We start from the raw sequence: 17,514 nt of genomic DNA on the forward strand, positions 1-17,514 counted from the left end.
TACTATTCGAAAGGAAAGGCCTTCGAGTGAAAAACAAAAACGCGCGCGCGTTCAATTTCTTGTGGGGTGTATATTTTTTGCGCTTTCAAGGTGGTCTGCTTTGCATGTTCTTGTTTTGATATTTATTTTTAACAGATAATGCCAACATAATCCACGGGTTTCAATTATAGTAACGTTTTTTTTCAGCTTTTTAAAAATATATATTTCGGTCCGTTGAAACCTTCTGCAATTAACTCATAAAAAAGGATTTTTTTAATTTTCGGTCGGTTAGTGCTTTCCTTCGATTGGATGGTCTTCGGGCCATCGGACCCAAACCGAACGTTTTCCGTAAAAAAGGCCTCGGTAATTTTCCGGAAACCTTTCCGATTTACAACTCTAACTTTTATTGTAAAAAGAAAATTAACGAAGGATAGTTTACGTTAAACCCAATCTTTAAACCAAAAAAACTAACTACATGTAACCCGGCCACCTGTTAAAGGCATTATAAGTCGCTAGATGACTTGGGCCTAAGGTGGTGCCTTGGGTATTAGCTTAGCTGATTAGTTTAAAAATTTAATGCAAAACCTTTGATTTGCAGAAAACTAGAAGTCAATTTTAAACATGAGACGGCTTGGTTATTTATTTACGGTATAAATTATTAACCACTTAAATTATTGCAACGCTGAACTTACTTCAAGTACAGCTATGAGAAGTTTTTCTGATGAAATATTAGTTTTCATTTTAAATGGAAAATGAACTGTCCAATAATTTGAGCTGGAATAGTTAAAAGTTTGTTATTATTTTTGGTTTCACCATTTATTTCGGGAAAACTGATAATAAATGAATAGAATGGACTCGGCATATATTTTATTTTGAATAATATAATCAATTCTTAAAAGTTATCCCAAATCTTAGCTGGTTTAAAAAAAATATTCCTGCGATTGGAGTTTTAAAATAATGGTATTCGATGAATGAATCCATCGTTTAAATTATTTTTTTGTATTCGAAATGTGTTTTCCTTTACAAGAAGAGTACGTAAATCGATTTGGTAAATTGTCAGTTTAATTATTTCGTGTTATTATATTTTCCCTAATTACAAAATTGCATTTTCCACGCATTAAATGTTTTTGAGCAAAATGAACTCTCCAGCGTGTGCACATCAATTTTTAAATTTCTTAAACAATTAATTTGGTATTTCCGGAAAAGAGCTTCTGATGTCTTAATATAGTCACATCCATCTACAAAATGAAATCCGCCGTAATAGAAGTTTGCAATAAATTTCAAAAATAAAAGGAGTATAGGCACCATCAGACAAAAAGGAATTGCAAAATCAGGCTTCTTAAAAATAGAAAACCAACCTTAACTCGACCTTCCTCAAAAATGAAAAAAAAAAAATGGCAGTATAGGAATATATTTTTCATTTTGTTTCAAAGTTCAATCAAAGACTTGTACCAAATTTAAATTCGGTAAAACTCTCTAACAAATTAATAATGAAATAAGAAAAAGTGTATTAATGAAATGACTATTATTCATTTATTCCAGATGCATTATTCCCTCCGCTGGGACAAACGTTGAATTACTAAATATTATTCGACCCTTGCTTCTTTTCAAATTGCTCTTTTGACTAGTTCCATTAAATCTGGGGAAAAGGTTATTTATTGTCAGAACATATAAGCTATAATCGAAAGGATGCAGGTTTCAAAACAAATTTGTATAAGCTATTAAACGGTAGTGCAAAGTTGTGTTTTGTCGAGGTCAGATAAAGTTTCAACACAAAGTATTTTATTATCTACTGTTCTATAACAGTAAATCTCGATCGATATTTTAGATTAAAATAAAGAAAATGGAGTGAATCACTTAATTTTTTTGAAAATTCTAAAACTTTAGAGCAATATCAATTTAATTTCAATTTGTAAATCGATAAATAAAAACTTTATTTTTCCATTGAAATTATTAGTTTTATCGGTTCGCTTTATTCGCAGTTGTGATTTAACTGTGTAACGATGGTAACGCTTAAAAAGAATCTCGGTTCAAAGAAGGAATTTCATTCCATTATATTCCGAGTTTCTGAATAGATTGAAACAAAGTATTAATTTGTGATCTATTTTTGAAATTGATTTTTGAAATTAATGGCGTACATGCATGTTTCATTTTATGTCGTTCAACCATACTACGAGTTGAACCAAAAATATTTTTCATAACGCAAATTTTAACTTTATCTATGTAAAATTGCATGGGAAAATCACGGATTGTATTTAATTGATTAATCACAAGTTTTTAGATTTTATCGATTTTACCCAATGGCTTTGCCAAAATTATTTTCTTTTTCTTTTTTACAAATGAGAGTTTCAATAAAATGGCAATAAACATAAGGTATAAATCGTACTAACATACTACCTAAATCGCGGACGGGACCCCCAAAATGTAGAGGAATTTTTAATAATTCTTTAACATCACGGATAAGCCTTTTTGGTTCGTAAAAGTTGAGCATTAGGCCCAATAGGACGGGTACGTAAAAGACATCACGTTAGGCTCAATAAGGTTATTCTCATATCTTAACCTCCACATTGAACATAATGGTTCCGGGATTGCTCGCTTAACTTTCGGGGTTAGCGGTATTAAAATTAAAGGAAAACGTTGTCTAGGGGAATTTGAATTAATGGATAAAAAAGGATAAGAAAAACCAGAGGTTAGAGGGTTGCCAAAATAATTTAAACATTTAATGAAACAAAATGAAACCAAAACTGACATCTTAAAAATAACATTAATTAAGGAAATTAAGTAATTCCAAATTTAACATTTTTCCCGAAAGGGGTAATTGCTTTTGACCACACTAGAATTATTAGAAGGGCAAAGCCCGCGTTAAAGGAGAGATAATCACGCTTTACAAGCATTCCGTATGTCCACGTACGGTGGTGTACAAAATAACGGCCCACGTGGTTCCGTTAGAAAGTTTAAGTAATTGTTTTTGATACTTATATGTTATTCAAGCGAAGCGCTGAAGCGATGGCGATCCATTCTTCGAGAGTGCGAGTCCTAGGCTCCTATCTGATGGCGACGACCATGGCGTCCTGAAGATAGTTATCGGAACCCGAAGATTTCCGATAGGGCACTGAATTAGCACCATCTCCGATTAGCACAATCTCCGATTTTTAAAGTTAAAACATTATAACTCGGACTAGATTTTCACGACCCTGGGTATCAGGCAGTGTGTCGCGTTCTTTTTAGTGTCACAAGGGAATCTATGACCATTCGCGCTTCTCCCTTGCTCGTAGCTGAGTGTGTAGTCTTCTCGCTCTATCTTTCTTTTGTCATTGCGATTTTTCCGAGGAAAATCCCACCACCATACGTTTTTGCAACACAATTTTCGCGCACGGTTCACACACAGGATGTACATGTATATTTTAAAAATAAAACATTGATACACAAAAGGTTTGGCAACCCTCTTTTTTGGTTTAAGGGGGGGGGGGTGGATATTGTAAGATATTTCCAAGGTTACTGGAAAGAATAACCCACTAATCCCCGAAAAGAGAAGCGAGAATTCCCTAAAAGCGAAACTCGAGGGAAGGACTCTGGCCAGGGGGTTCTGACCCTCGTGGGATGCGCAATTGACGTTGATTCCGGGTATCCCCTCATTTCCTCCAGGCCTACCCAACCAGCGCGCACACCCGGAAGAAACTAGGAATTCCCAGAATCAATGCCACCAAAAGCTAATAAACATCATTTCTTAAAGGGGTTCAAAGGGGCTCATATTTTTCGTTACAGGTCCTTCAAAATTGTTATTAACAGTTATTTCCATATACTCCTTAGATATAAGAGGTATTGGTTCTCCCGAAACTAATACCCGTCTTCGTTTATTTCTTCAAAATTCAAACCCTGATATTGTTTGTCTCCAAGAGACTAACGTTAAAAAGGATTTTGCGGCTTCCTACCTCTGGAGGCACTGGTCGTATTCTTTTGAGCATGCCTTTGCTTCTGGGAATGGTTCCGGTGTTTCTATTGTGAGGCCTCATCATCTATCTTTTGTTCGCGACGTTAATACTTCTCTGAGTTATCTTGTGTATATTCGTTTTGAATTCTGGCCTGAAAATTTCACTCACTTATTGTCCGTTTACATTCCGTCTAAAGATAACCAAATTGCTATAGATATTATTGACCATTTGAATAATCAAATTGCTAGCCTGCCTGTTGGCGAATCTCTTATTTTAAACGGTGATTTCAATTGTACAATTGCTGAAGCTCTCGATCGTCGCGTTTGCAATGATCGTCGCGTGGCCGTTTTGCAGTCTCTACGTTCCCTCCTTGCTAATCACGATTTGTACGATGCCTTCCGTATTTTTAATCCCACTACCCGTGCCTTTACTTGGTCTTCCACCCCTCAGCCTGGAATGGCCGTGTCTTCCGGGCTCGTATTGATAGTGCGTATGTAGATAGTGCCACTTCCGTAGCGGCTGCCAATTGCTAATTTGTATCTTCTTGCGATGGTACAGTGGCCCTTTAGTCTCGCGACTTAAAAGTGATTTTTTATAGGTTTTAGTCTCGCGACTTTAAAGTGATTCCAAAACCTATACGGGGTAAGGGACAAAATAGGTTATTCGATTATCCCCCCCCCCCCGCTGAAGGGTTACATACATTTAACCGAATTTAATTTTTAACCTTCACTCAGACGCTAGTACTCAAAGTGAGATAACCATGCAATTTATCCATCCATTTAATTGCGTAACGGCAGGACCGAGTCAGAGTGACAAAAGCTATTTAATTCAATCAATCATTAATCACGAAGAGGAAATGTTTGTATCGGGTTTCAAAGACATACATTGGTATTACGGAGCATAGCAAGCGCTATACGAGAAAATGAAACATCGGGTAGTTTTTAAAGAAGTATTACCGGTTTTATCCGACTATGACGGAAAAGATCCCATATTATTTGTTATCGACGAATCACCGTTCTCTAAGCGTTAATGTTATTACTCAAAATCTATTTCATCAATGTAAAAATAGCAGAGACGTTTCCTTAAACTTGCATTATATAATTTTATTATAAAGCCCCAGAGTCCGTTAATCTCGCTCGACAAATGTTCCCTGATTAATGGCGTTTTGTAGTAGATGCCTACGAAGACGCGACATCCAGACCTCACGGTTACCTAGTATTTAATTTTACTCAAACTTGCTCCGAAAACCAAAGAGTCTTAACTAATATTTTACCGGGAGAAACGTGCTACGCCTATCTCTTCAAATAAATATAACTAACATTTCGTAATCTCAATCAGTAATGAATCATGTCTCGTAGAGTGCGTATCGAGAGAGACACTCTCCGATATCTCGGCCTTTGCAAACCCGTTCAACGAAAAGCCATTTTAGCTAAAGCCGACAAATCCCTTATAGACGCGATATCCGAGTGTATTCATAATACTTTAATTGGTAACGTTAAATTATCAAATGACCAAAAAACCAGATTATCTAGTCATAAAAATACCCTTAGAAAATTAGCCAGTAAACGCGTAGCTTGGAAAAGTAAAAAGAAATTGTTAGTACAGTCTGGTGGAGGATTTTTCTCGTTTCTTCCACCCGTCGTGTCTACTCCTCTAGGTTCTATATTCGGAAGTAAACAATGAAACACGCCAGAAACATGGTTCTCGTCTCTTGCGACGTTTTTAAGCCAGACCCATTCCCTCATCCGCTCGCCCTGACAGTCTCTGAAGATGGATGGATCAAATATGAAATATGAAAGGCTTAGACGACGCCTTGAAATGGATTTCATAAGAAACAAGCTTTGTTGAGGCACGGAAATCTGCGTAGAGAGGCCATGGCTTCTAAAGAAATCTAAATTGCCCCCGCGCTTGACTCGCTAAGTTGGGAAAGGATAAATGATTTGCCTTTGCAATATTATTATAAAGCGCAAAGCACCGTGGATCACTTGGAAACTGGTCCTGATAGAATACGGTGGGAATAAAACGGGGAGCTCGTAATAAACTATCGAACTGTACGTAGAAATTGTCCCTACATGCAATATTATTTAAATCAGGCAGGGGGAGGAGTAGATTTACCTTATTTCTCAGGGTTTGCGGGACAAAAAGAACTAGTAACGTTTTCCGGGCTAGCTAGGTTTGTATTCCCATTCCTAAACCAATACGCAAAATACGTGGTAAATAGGGTTCTTTATACAGTAAAGAAAGTACTCGGAGACGTCTTGTAAGGGCAGGACTTAAAAACGTCAGCAAATAAAAGAATGACAGAAACTGTGCACGAAATGGCTGCGCAAGAGAAGAAAAACTACTAAGAAAGCTTTAAAGAAAACGCGCGCGTAGAAAAAGAGTTCAGTTAAACGTCACAGGTTCACGCGTACGGTTCGCGATATTTTCGCTCTCTAAAAAAATGTAGGCACTTAAAAGCGAATTAAATATTTTCAACGAACTACCGACTCAACTCAGCGTTGAAAAAGTTCAATGGGTTTGGTACAAGTCAATCGCGTCAATAGGCAGCAGTTCTATCATTGAATTTGCAGTACCTGGTACGGGTGACACATACACCAGTTTGGCCATAACAATGCTCTATTGCAAAGTCAAAATCGTCAAGGTCAACGGTGACAACTAGGATGTGGGTCTAATATTTTGTTCGTTAACAATTCTCTACATTCGCTATTCAAACAATGCGAAGTGAAAATCAATGATGCGACGGTTTTACCGTCGGCCACGAATTATCCCTATCGAGCGTATATCGAAACCTTGCTCAACTTTGGGAACTTGGCGAAAAACACTCACCTATCGACATCTGGATGGTACTATGACACGGCCGGAAGTATGGAACTACTCTCGAACGTCGGATTAACGAAACGCCCAGCCCTCGCTGCGGGCTCGAAAGAAATTGAAATTTACGGAAACATTTTTTGTGACATTTTTAATTTTAACAAGTATTTAATAATGGCGTACAACTTAAGGTTTCCCTAACTAGAAATAGCGATAATTTCACCCTTTTTAACGACACTCTCGACGTATAAAATTGAATTTGTAGACGTGGGGCTAATTGTACGTTAAGTTAAAATTATGCCTAAAATTTTATTAGCTCACCCGCAAGGTATATTACGAAGTAATGCCAAATATTCCTTTACTCGTACCGAAATTAAAGCTAAAACATTGGCTAGTTTGATTCAGAACGATAGTTTTGACAATATATTCTAAGGTCCAATGCCAAATAGAGTAATTATTCGTTTAACTACCAACAAAGCGTCTTACAAGGGATCCGTCAAGACTAATCTTTATAATTTTGAAAATAATCTAAATTATTTGGCTCTATAAGTCGATAACGAGTAAATCCCATGGAAAACGTTGACCCCTAATTTTAATAGTAAACAACTTACGCTATCCTATCATTCGCTGTTCTCGGGTACTGGGATACACTACAAAGACGAAGGAAACCACGTAGGCGATTTTCCTATAGGCTTTGCCCTATACGCTTTTTGATTTGACTCCCGATAATTCGGCCAGGGACGTCACGTTTTGGAACCCCTTAAATAGAGAGCAGCTACGCTTTGATTTAGGATTTGGTACCCCTTTGAAATAATCTACGGTCCTTATCGTGTACTCCAAATTTCAAACTAGTTTACAGATAGATAACAATAGGAACATTATTCGAGACCGTTAAAATGACTTCGACAACCGTTGAGTTTTCTCAGGCTCTGTATAAAACACCGAACTTTTTAGGCGTTTTTTCTTCCGATAATTTAAAACCCTTCGTGAAATACCCTCAATCGCTTATCATCAACTTTGGTAAAAAAATGGCGTAACAGGTTTGCATTGGATATGCGTCTACATGGACTGTAGAAAACGGGGATTCTACTTCGATTCAATTTGAATTACCCCGTTTTTAGCCCCAATCAGAAAATATTTAAATGGACATTTAGTAAACGAGGATTGCAAGGACTAACTAGAAACGTTTGCGGAGAGTATTGCGTTATGTATATTTTGCATAGAACTAAAGGGCAAAGTACCAAAACGTACTACCCAAAGTTTTCCAAAAATTGGGAAAACAATAACCACAAGATTGTTTTCATCTTTCGCAAATCATGCTAGAAAAATCATCACATGGTGACTGACTGAAAACAAACCGGTTCCAGAGGATATTCCCACGCCATCTGGTATCTTTCAGAGATAAGAGTGCCAAACCAGTTACTTTCTAATAAAATAAACCATGCAAAAACAAAAACAAATCAAATAGAATCAGGAAGTATTGGTACAATAGTTAAGACAACGGGGTGGGTTTACGCAATCTATCATGAAAACAAGAGATTGGTAGAAATATATGATTGCATTATTCCCACACGTTCTATTTAAAGTACTTTCTAAAGTCATTGAAATCGGTTGCCGTCATGAACCATTGATAGATGTTTTCCCCCGTCAATAACAAAATATCTTCAGTACACGCTAAATAAAATTCGGAAAAAAACATTGCCTGCGGTAATTTAACTGAGATTTATAAGCTTTTGGCCTTGTAATGATAAAAAGATTGAAATTTTACTCAGCCATTTTATTTACCAAAATAATATAAACTCATGTAACCAAAAAAAATTGTACACAATTTTTTCACTCTTAAAGGAGAACTGTCACCAAAATCAAATTTACGGGGTTTTTATACAGAATGATAGACAATATATCAATGATTATGTCCCTGAAATTTTATAGTTTTTGGAAAAGTATTTAAAAAGTTACGCTACTTTTGCTGCAACCTACATCAAACGGCTCCAAAAATTTCAGAAATCGCGGCTGAACCGCTGAGCCTACGTGCAGCGCCAAAAGAGTGAAGTGGCAAAAATTTTGTAACCTGTGGCAGCGGCAGCTGATTCTCGTTTCCGGTAAAGAGAGGAAGGTCATTAGCTCAAGGAAAGTTGCAACTGATTTGCAAGGCTTAAAAGTTAATTTATTACAAGACTGTCGTGTTCTACTTTTATTCATAAATTATGGAGGATTCCGTTGATCCTGTGAACGTAAGATATATTGAAGAATCCAGTACAGACTAGCGAATAAGATAATTCGGAGGAGGACGAAGAGCACGAGGTTAATAGAAAGTTCAGCATCCGAGTCGGAATCTTCAACTAGTGAGGATTCTAACAAAAGTTACAATGATAATGAACCTCATATAGAACGTAAACACGGAAACACCGATTGGTTAGTTCACTTTATAACTTTTTATAACTAATAAACTAATTCTTATTTAATTCAAAGGTGCATCAGTGGTAATTGTCAAGTCATGGATACAGTATATTAAAGTATATGTTGCCATAAAAATGAAAGAGTGATGAACTTAATAACCGCTCCAAACGACTGCGTTATAAATGAAGATTTTTTATACAAGGGTGCTTGAATGTCCATGCATTGTATAACGCATTCCATCGATTTAATCAAAGGACAAGAAATGTCAACGATGATATTCACCAGTATGTCACATTAAAATAATAATAACTTAGAATAATTAAATTATATATCAAAGAATATAAAAACCTCCCAGGAATGCGAAGCGGACCATTACTTTCAACTTTCGTTAGAAACTTCTAAAACTTTGGGCAAGATAAATCGTAGGAAGCAAGTGGCTGCTAGCGAAGGCAATATTTTCCAATTCTGGTGCTTTATAGTCTTTGATTATATCGTACACGTGGTTATTTCTTAGTTCCAAAAAATCTCGATAGGGTAGCCATGATATGTCGTCAATGCTTTTCCCACTAGAAAAATGACGTCAACGTCGACCAATAGGAAACAACCTTCAGTTGCTGATTAAAAGAATAATGAAATATATTCAACACGTGATAATTATTAGTTTCAAAAATATCGTTAGGGTAACCATGATAAGATTCAATGGGTTTTTCCACACTTTAGATGCGGTACTTAAGAAATGACGTCAATGAATTAGTTTTATTTGCAGTTTTGTTGTTAATCTCAAGAGATATTAATCTTGAGTGTCAAGAAACTAGCTGATTCTTTCTATCACACTTCATTTATCTCTGGAATATTGACGAGTAAAGACCTGCTGTCGGTTACAGCTTTACTGAGAGAACGGCTTGAGTATTTCCTACCATAAAAGTAAGTAACTTTTTCTTGGATTTTGTAGTAGACTATGTTTATTTAAACATTAAATAAAATTGAATTTCGAAAAGTGTATATATTGAGAAATGTTTGCGTAGAAATTTAGGCCTAACCAGTTGAAACCATATTGAGTAAATTAGACCTAGCATGTTGGGTTAGAGCATGGAGTAAATAACCTTACAGGGATAGTTCTCTGGGGTACAATATTTGCTCCAGACATACCCTAGTGGCCAGAATTGTCAAATACCGGAAATCTTGATTTTACCGATACACGGGGGAAAATTGCAAAGGGCTTGCATTCGCGATTTCGTTTTATTCTGCTATTATCTGTACCTTTTAATACGCATGATTGATGAAATTATTATTTTTGTAAGCCCAGGACTGTCTATTGAAAACTTGTTTACAGTTTGAAAGCCTATAAACAATTAAACGAAAAATTAGGTGATATACATAAATAGCTTAAAAACAATATCAAAAAGGTCGCTTTCGATATTTATTTCACCCAATTAACCAGAAGCTCCAGAGCCACTCAGGTACTGACCACGATTGAATATTTCAATTTCAAATATTAAAATAAACCGTTGTAAAAATATTAAATTCACCGAAAGCCGCCGCGAGATGGCAAAGTGTCATCGGTAAAAGGGGTAAAATTGAGGGGACGGCAAAAATATCTGGCAGCCTCGTTTGAAAAAAAACCTCTTCAACTCGTAGTATAGTAAAATGTATTAGAGAGAACTATCACTGTAAGGATATTAAAGCCATGGTTAGAGAATGTATCATTTGAATCTATAGAAAAAATTTGTCTAGAGCAGCTATGGATATCGAAGCTTATCGACTTGAAACGTTTCGTCACTGGAAAAACCCATACGTCACCAAAAAAAAACTAGCTGCCACCCGATTTTACTATATTCAACGTGGCGATGATGCACGATGCTATAGCTGCCACTGAATCTTAGGAGACTGGGAATCAGGAGACGTACCAGAAATAAAACACGCCCGATTCTTTCAAAACTGTCGTCGAGGGATAATTGACCCTCAGAAAAGAACATTTCACAAGAATGGGACATCCCAGCACCGCCAAGGTCAGCTGTACCAGAGGACGACAACTTCCTCTCTATTCCGGTCAGACGTCGCGATGAAAAACTTTTAATGGTAGTTCATTTCAACCCTTTAAATGTATTAGTTTATATCCCATACGAAGACCGAATTAATTACTATTATATTGATAAATTACGATTTAAGCGGGTTAAATGTCAGACTAGTCGTAGAACCAATTTTACTTAATCATGTAAACACATTTCTAAAATAATCAAATTAAATGTAAAAACCTTGTTCTTATATTGCTCATTTTCTAGATATTATAAATTATGGTAAACGGGGTAAACAAAGAGGGTGGGGGAAATATAGCGATTAATGATGGAGTTCGGAAAGCGATAAAGAAATTATAGCGATTGAAACTAATGGAGTTTGGGGAGGGGGAAATTATGGTGATGGGAAATTATAACTATTGCAAGCTATAAAAAATTCTGGCGATTGGGGAGAGGGAAAATTATTGTGAATGGAAGCGATAACAAATTCTGGCGATTGGGGAAGGGGAAGGGGGAGAGGAGAAGCAGGCATAAACTTGGTGATTGTGATCTGGCGATTGGGGCGAGCAGTGGGGTAAAATCCAACCTAAAAAAATCTGCGAGAGAAAAGCAGTGGGAAAATGGGGAAGTAGAGATAATCTAGGGGTTGCGGTCTGGAGGACGAGATATCAGACTGATTATCTCGAGCTCCAGATCGTCACTTCTTTCTCTTATAATACAATGGGTTGGTTTATGTATTTCAAATAGTTTCTCGCACGTATATATTTTACTTTTCGTTAGCGTTCTAATAATTGTTAATTTTGTAGTTTCTATTTATCCTTTTTGTTGCTTTGTCAATTTAAATACTGTTTGATTTCAAGTGGGTTTTTCTGTTTTATTGAATTTTTTTAAGGGCAATGACATATGTAATATTGATAAAAGGGAGATAAATCATCCTTTTTGCAGTACACTCTTCAAATAATTGGGTTCATTGAACTAGAATTGATTTGTTTAATTCTTTCCCAATTTGAATTATTCATTTTAATCCAATATTGGGTTAAAGGTTTTTAACACAATGTTTAGTTAAAGTTTTTACTCAGCTTTGGGTAAAGTTTAACCCCAAACTTAATTATATGACAATAAAAGCGCGATCATGGATTTACTTGAACTAAATATTTACGCTTAAGAAAAAACTCTTTTTGGTTTAATTATCCATTTTGTTCGACTGTTCCTTCTACCAATTTAATAAATAAACAAGTTGGTGAGCCAAAATATACCTCTCTTTGGAAGGATTTTGTCCTTGGGCGCACAACAACATAGCTCCATATTCATAGCCTTAATTTGAAAACGTGGACCCGGTCCTCCGGTATTCCTTTTTTATTTTAATAAAATTATTATTATTGTTTTGTCTTTAACAAATTTCAATACAACAAAAATACCAACTTAAGACCAAAAACGTTATTAAATTAACAAAGCAAAAAATGATAATTAAAATAAAAAACGGCAATCCAAATACACACAGTAATAAATATTGTAATAGCAGATATAACCTTATAACGCACACAAAAAACCTTAACTGAATAGTGAACGCTAAACATATCTCAATATAAATAAAACCAACGTAACCACATTTATGATAGTGATAAGTACTATTCAAAAAAATACGTTTTTGGCTTAGCGTTTACTTTTAATAATCTGTAGATAAACGTTTAAAGCTTGAATATTTAAAGAGTGTCGGGTTTATTTTGATTTGGGAAGGGCGTTGCTACTTGATTTGAAATGGGATTGTTGGGGAATTAATAAATCTATTTAGTTTTAGGAATCGTTAGGCTTTTAATGTTTTTACCTTAGATTAAAATGACCATTGGCACGGTATTTGTTTCGATCTTTGAAAATCATAACCCGAATTTTTAAGTTTTCTGGAGCTCCGAGATGCTCTTATTGTTCATGGAAGACGAAAACCCAAAGACCAGAATCTCATAAAAACCAGCGTGAAATGGTTCTCTCTTAGATGATAAAGGAAATCCCCGAACGAGCGTTATAACCCTGCCCATTTTTTCTTCACTTTGGCCAACTCCCGTCGACAATAACAATAACGTGTGGCGAAACCAGATCCAATGACCATGAAGCTCCATACTACCTTGTAATAGACCAATAGTTGGTCGTCGGCTTTCTCTTTTTAAACAATTAATGAATAACTAGCAAAGAAAAGATAAAATATTAAACTTCAACTAACTAAAGAACCCTGATAAGCAAATCAATTTTGAAAAACCATATTGTGGAGCTTATATAGAAGGCATTGATGAAAATATTGTTTTTTTCTTCAAATGATTCCTTATTCGTCAGGGTTAACTGAAATATTGAACAGCTAGTGGAAACGTGGAAATTTCAAACCCCAATTTATTGAATCTAAAAAAAAATTTAACGTCAAAAATTGATAAAATCTTACGTATGCGGCTTGGATTAAACTGTAGTGTGTTTTTTTGGCAAAAAATGCAGATAGGTCCGTGTAAAATAATTTCCGGAAAAGGTCGCGGAGAAACGTTAAGAAATTAAGCTTTCCTTTTTTTAACCAAAGTACACTGGAAAACATATTTACAATTGTAACAAGTTGGCAAGCCAAAATATACCTCTCCTCGGAAGAGTTGTCTCTAGTGGTATTAATTTCTCGAGACGACCCTAAAAGATATCTCCGCAATTCAGAGTTATTTACTAAAAACGTAATCCCGGTTCAATCCCGCCCGGTATAAAATTTTAATTTTAATTAAAATAATTGAGACGAAACAACCAAGTTTAATTTATTCAGAATATTATAAATTAAGTAGTAACAACAGCGAGTTAGACGTACTAAAACAATGCACAATTGAATTTAACCCTATTTACAGAACAAGTTTATCAGTTAAATATAATACGAAGCAAATTTTAATGAAAGAAATATCTACAGAGGGTATTTGTATTTTTATCGCTTACGAAATACTGGTCGCATCTTTAACGCTCATTTTATTTCAACACTCGCCCTTGATGAAGATACCGTAGAATAGCTATATTCGACATCTGGACGACTCGTAGACTTCCTGTTGACGTTGTGACACATACCGCATGAAAAAGACCAATACCGTCCAATTTACAATATCATATAATGACTCGCACACCCAAGAAATCAATGACTGCATTAGGAATCGTATATGTCCAAATATCCACACCAATAAAAAAATTATTAACAAGAAGCGAAAAACTTACCATTCACAAAGCACAGAAAGCCACTTGACTAAACGACAGCTCTTATATCAATAAATGACCGTAGACGAAATAGTTAGGGCTCTTTATAAATAAAAACAAACGAACTCAATTGATGAACTGCATTAAACATCTTAATCAGTCGAGAAAAAGTTTTAAATAAATTACGAAGTAATGACGACCCAGTTAAAAACCAGACCAACATAAGTGTAAGAGCACGACAAATACAACTCGATATTTTCTTCATAAATGAACCCTTAAGCTTGAAAACTAATACGCTAAACACACAATAGATAGAAATATACGACTGAAAAAACGAAATAAATTCCAAAAAACTAACGGGTTCTACCCTGTAACCATCTTATCTGCTGACTGCGCTAAAGAAGATTTGACCTATATATTTTCATACGTAAAAAATTTAGAGTTTAAAAACTATTAATATACTCTTCCGCTTAAGCTGAGCTTATAATTTTCTTTGAACCGTAACATGTTTCGGTGGTTCTGTGGTAGAAAATTCACCTGTCATGCAGGAGGGCTTGGGTTCGAACCCCACCCTATGCGATCGCCAATTGATACTAAGACGAATACCGTAAACAATTGGTAGGAACCCTGCCGTTTGGACATTGAGACGTTTATCGTAACCCTCAGCACTCGGTCCGTCAAAAAAGCCAATAAGAAGAAGTTGGAGAGAGAACACCCATACATACTAAACGTAAACACAAAAAAACTCTTCACCCACAACCGCCATAAGTCAAACTCACCATTCCCACACACTACAACATTCCCACACCTCACATAAGCATAAGCACTACAATAACAAACTTTCCAATAAAACTGAGTTGAAACCGTCACGACGGTGAACGTTAATGAAAAAAACAACCGCACCAACCACAAATTTATCCGTTAACGCTCACCATCAGACGGTGGTTTTGCCAACCTTTAAACTGCAAAAACGGTTTTTCGACTGCGCTCCGGTAACGCGTTTTGGACTTTGCCCCAGTAACGCGTTCGCAGCCCACAGACAGACAGACACACACCCACAGATACCCCCCCACACACACAGAGAGACAGACACGATGATTGTATAACCCCTCCTAGGGAACTTTGTCCCCTCGGAGAGATAAAAAGGGTATTATAATTGAAATCCAGCTGATTAGAAAATAGTGTATATCTTTTAAAATGATACAATATTACGCATACAATGAAATAAGCCACAGCTAGTGTAAAAAATTAACTTAATTTTACTAAAGCACACGGAAAAGCATTTTATTATTCAGACTTATTTTCCATTCGACTCCCCTGTTGTTATTTCAAATTTACTGACCCAATCGGTTGCTTATTCATATTGCATTGACTTAACTGCAAAAAACACAAAAATAACAAGAAAATTATTATATTTGTTGCATTTACTAACGTTTATTAAAACTGATTGTAAAGGATTATTTACTACGCCATACTAAACTTAACTTTGCTTTTTCGTCGATTATGTTTTTGATATGAGAATTAAGCTAACTAAACTGCTAACAAGCTACAACAATTTCGAGATTATTTTAAAAAAATAATTTGGTGTATTTTCTAGGAAGGCCATTAAAGAAAGAACTGGTTTACAAGTAATATAATTTGAAATTTAACTACTTTTTTTCAGTAAATAACCATCCGAAGAAGTATAGTAATCCAATTTGATAATCTCGAACTGACAGGGGCTGGGCCGACAACGCCATTTGGATCAGTTTTCCTGGTTGCTGACAAGATTGACTCTGCTAGAACAAAGAGGCACGTAAAATTTCTTTCAAGCTGCCACGATAATAAATCACGGCGGACATCACATAGGCCATATTTATATAACAATAAATAATTTCATTTGATTTTATCAATATCATATTTGATAATTTAATGTTATTTAAGAAGAGCCGGGTTCAATCCCAGCTTGTGGCACTGGGTGAAAACTCGGCACAACTCCTTCTGCGTTGAGTTTGCAAGTTGTCTCCTAACTGGTTAAAGAGGTTTTCCCCCGAGATCCTTGGTTTCCCCTACCCTTAAAAACTTGTAGAGGTTAACAGTAATAGTAAGTGTATGAAGCTGTTGGCTCGCGTGGCATGAAGGGCTTGCCACCACCCTCCTACGCATCGTAAAACGGCCACCTGTTTAATGCATTAAAAAGTCTCTAGATGACTTAGGCCTAAGGTGGGGCTTTTGGTATTAGCCTAGCTGATTATTATTACTCTTATTATTATTATTATTATTATTATTATTATTATTATTATTATTATTATTATTATTATTATTATTATTATTATTATTATTATTATTAAATACTTTACTAAACCAATGCCAATTTTATTTGTGCATAGAATCAGGCAGAATTCCATAGGCAACATTGATTTATTTATAAACCATTTTTTTCAATTTAGTTCATAAAAGTCAAGGTGCAATGAATCAAATAACAGCTAGCGGAGGAAAGTTAAAATGGTTACCTTAATTTAACAAAGCTGTATGAAAACAAAATTTTGCTTAAGTCTTGTGGAGCTTCTTAAACAGTTATTAAAAAATCTGTGATTAATTTATTTCGTAGTTATCCATATTTTTCAGGAATTAATGTGTTTAATTACACTTTCGGGAAATATAAATACAATTCGATTTGCAACTTGATTTAACAATAGATTATTTCTTTAATTTTGCTCAATATAAGTCCTAGTACAATGAAATTATAGTTTTTTATTTCAAAATGAGTGTTTATTTATTTTGAATTTGTCCATATTGTCAAGAGATAATAACATGAACAACAGCTATAATAATAAGCTATATCTTTCACCGGCATTGAATTTAAAAGAAATGCGTGGGAGGTTTGTGAGTAGCCGCAGCTAACCACCAGCATTCCTACACTAACTATGGCCTTAAACGTTCTAATCCTAAAAAAAATAATTCACCTAAAACCAACGAGCTAACCACAATCGCAAACCAAATTTATATCAAATATAGAATTTACAAACGAATCCAAAATTAACCTAACCCTCGCCTTTTTAGATATAAACATTAATAAAGAAAATAACCAATCTAAATTATCAATATTGCAAAAATATTTTTTTTAAATTAGCCCACCCAAACAATATCAAATTAGTCAAAAAAGATATGCATTAATTTACATATTTTATTCAATT

This window comes from Leiobunum rupestre, chromosome 3 (assembly GCF_980474605.1).
Source record: "Leiobunum rupestre chromosome 3, qqLeiRupe1.1.hap1, whole genome shotgun sequence".
NCBI classification, from domain to species: Eukaryota; Metazoa; Arthropoda; class Arachnida; order Opiliones; family Sclerosomatidae; genus Leiobunum; species Leiobunum rupestre.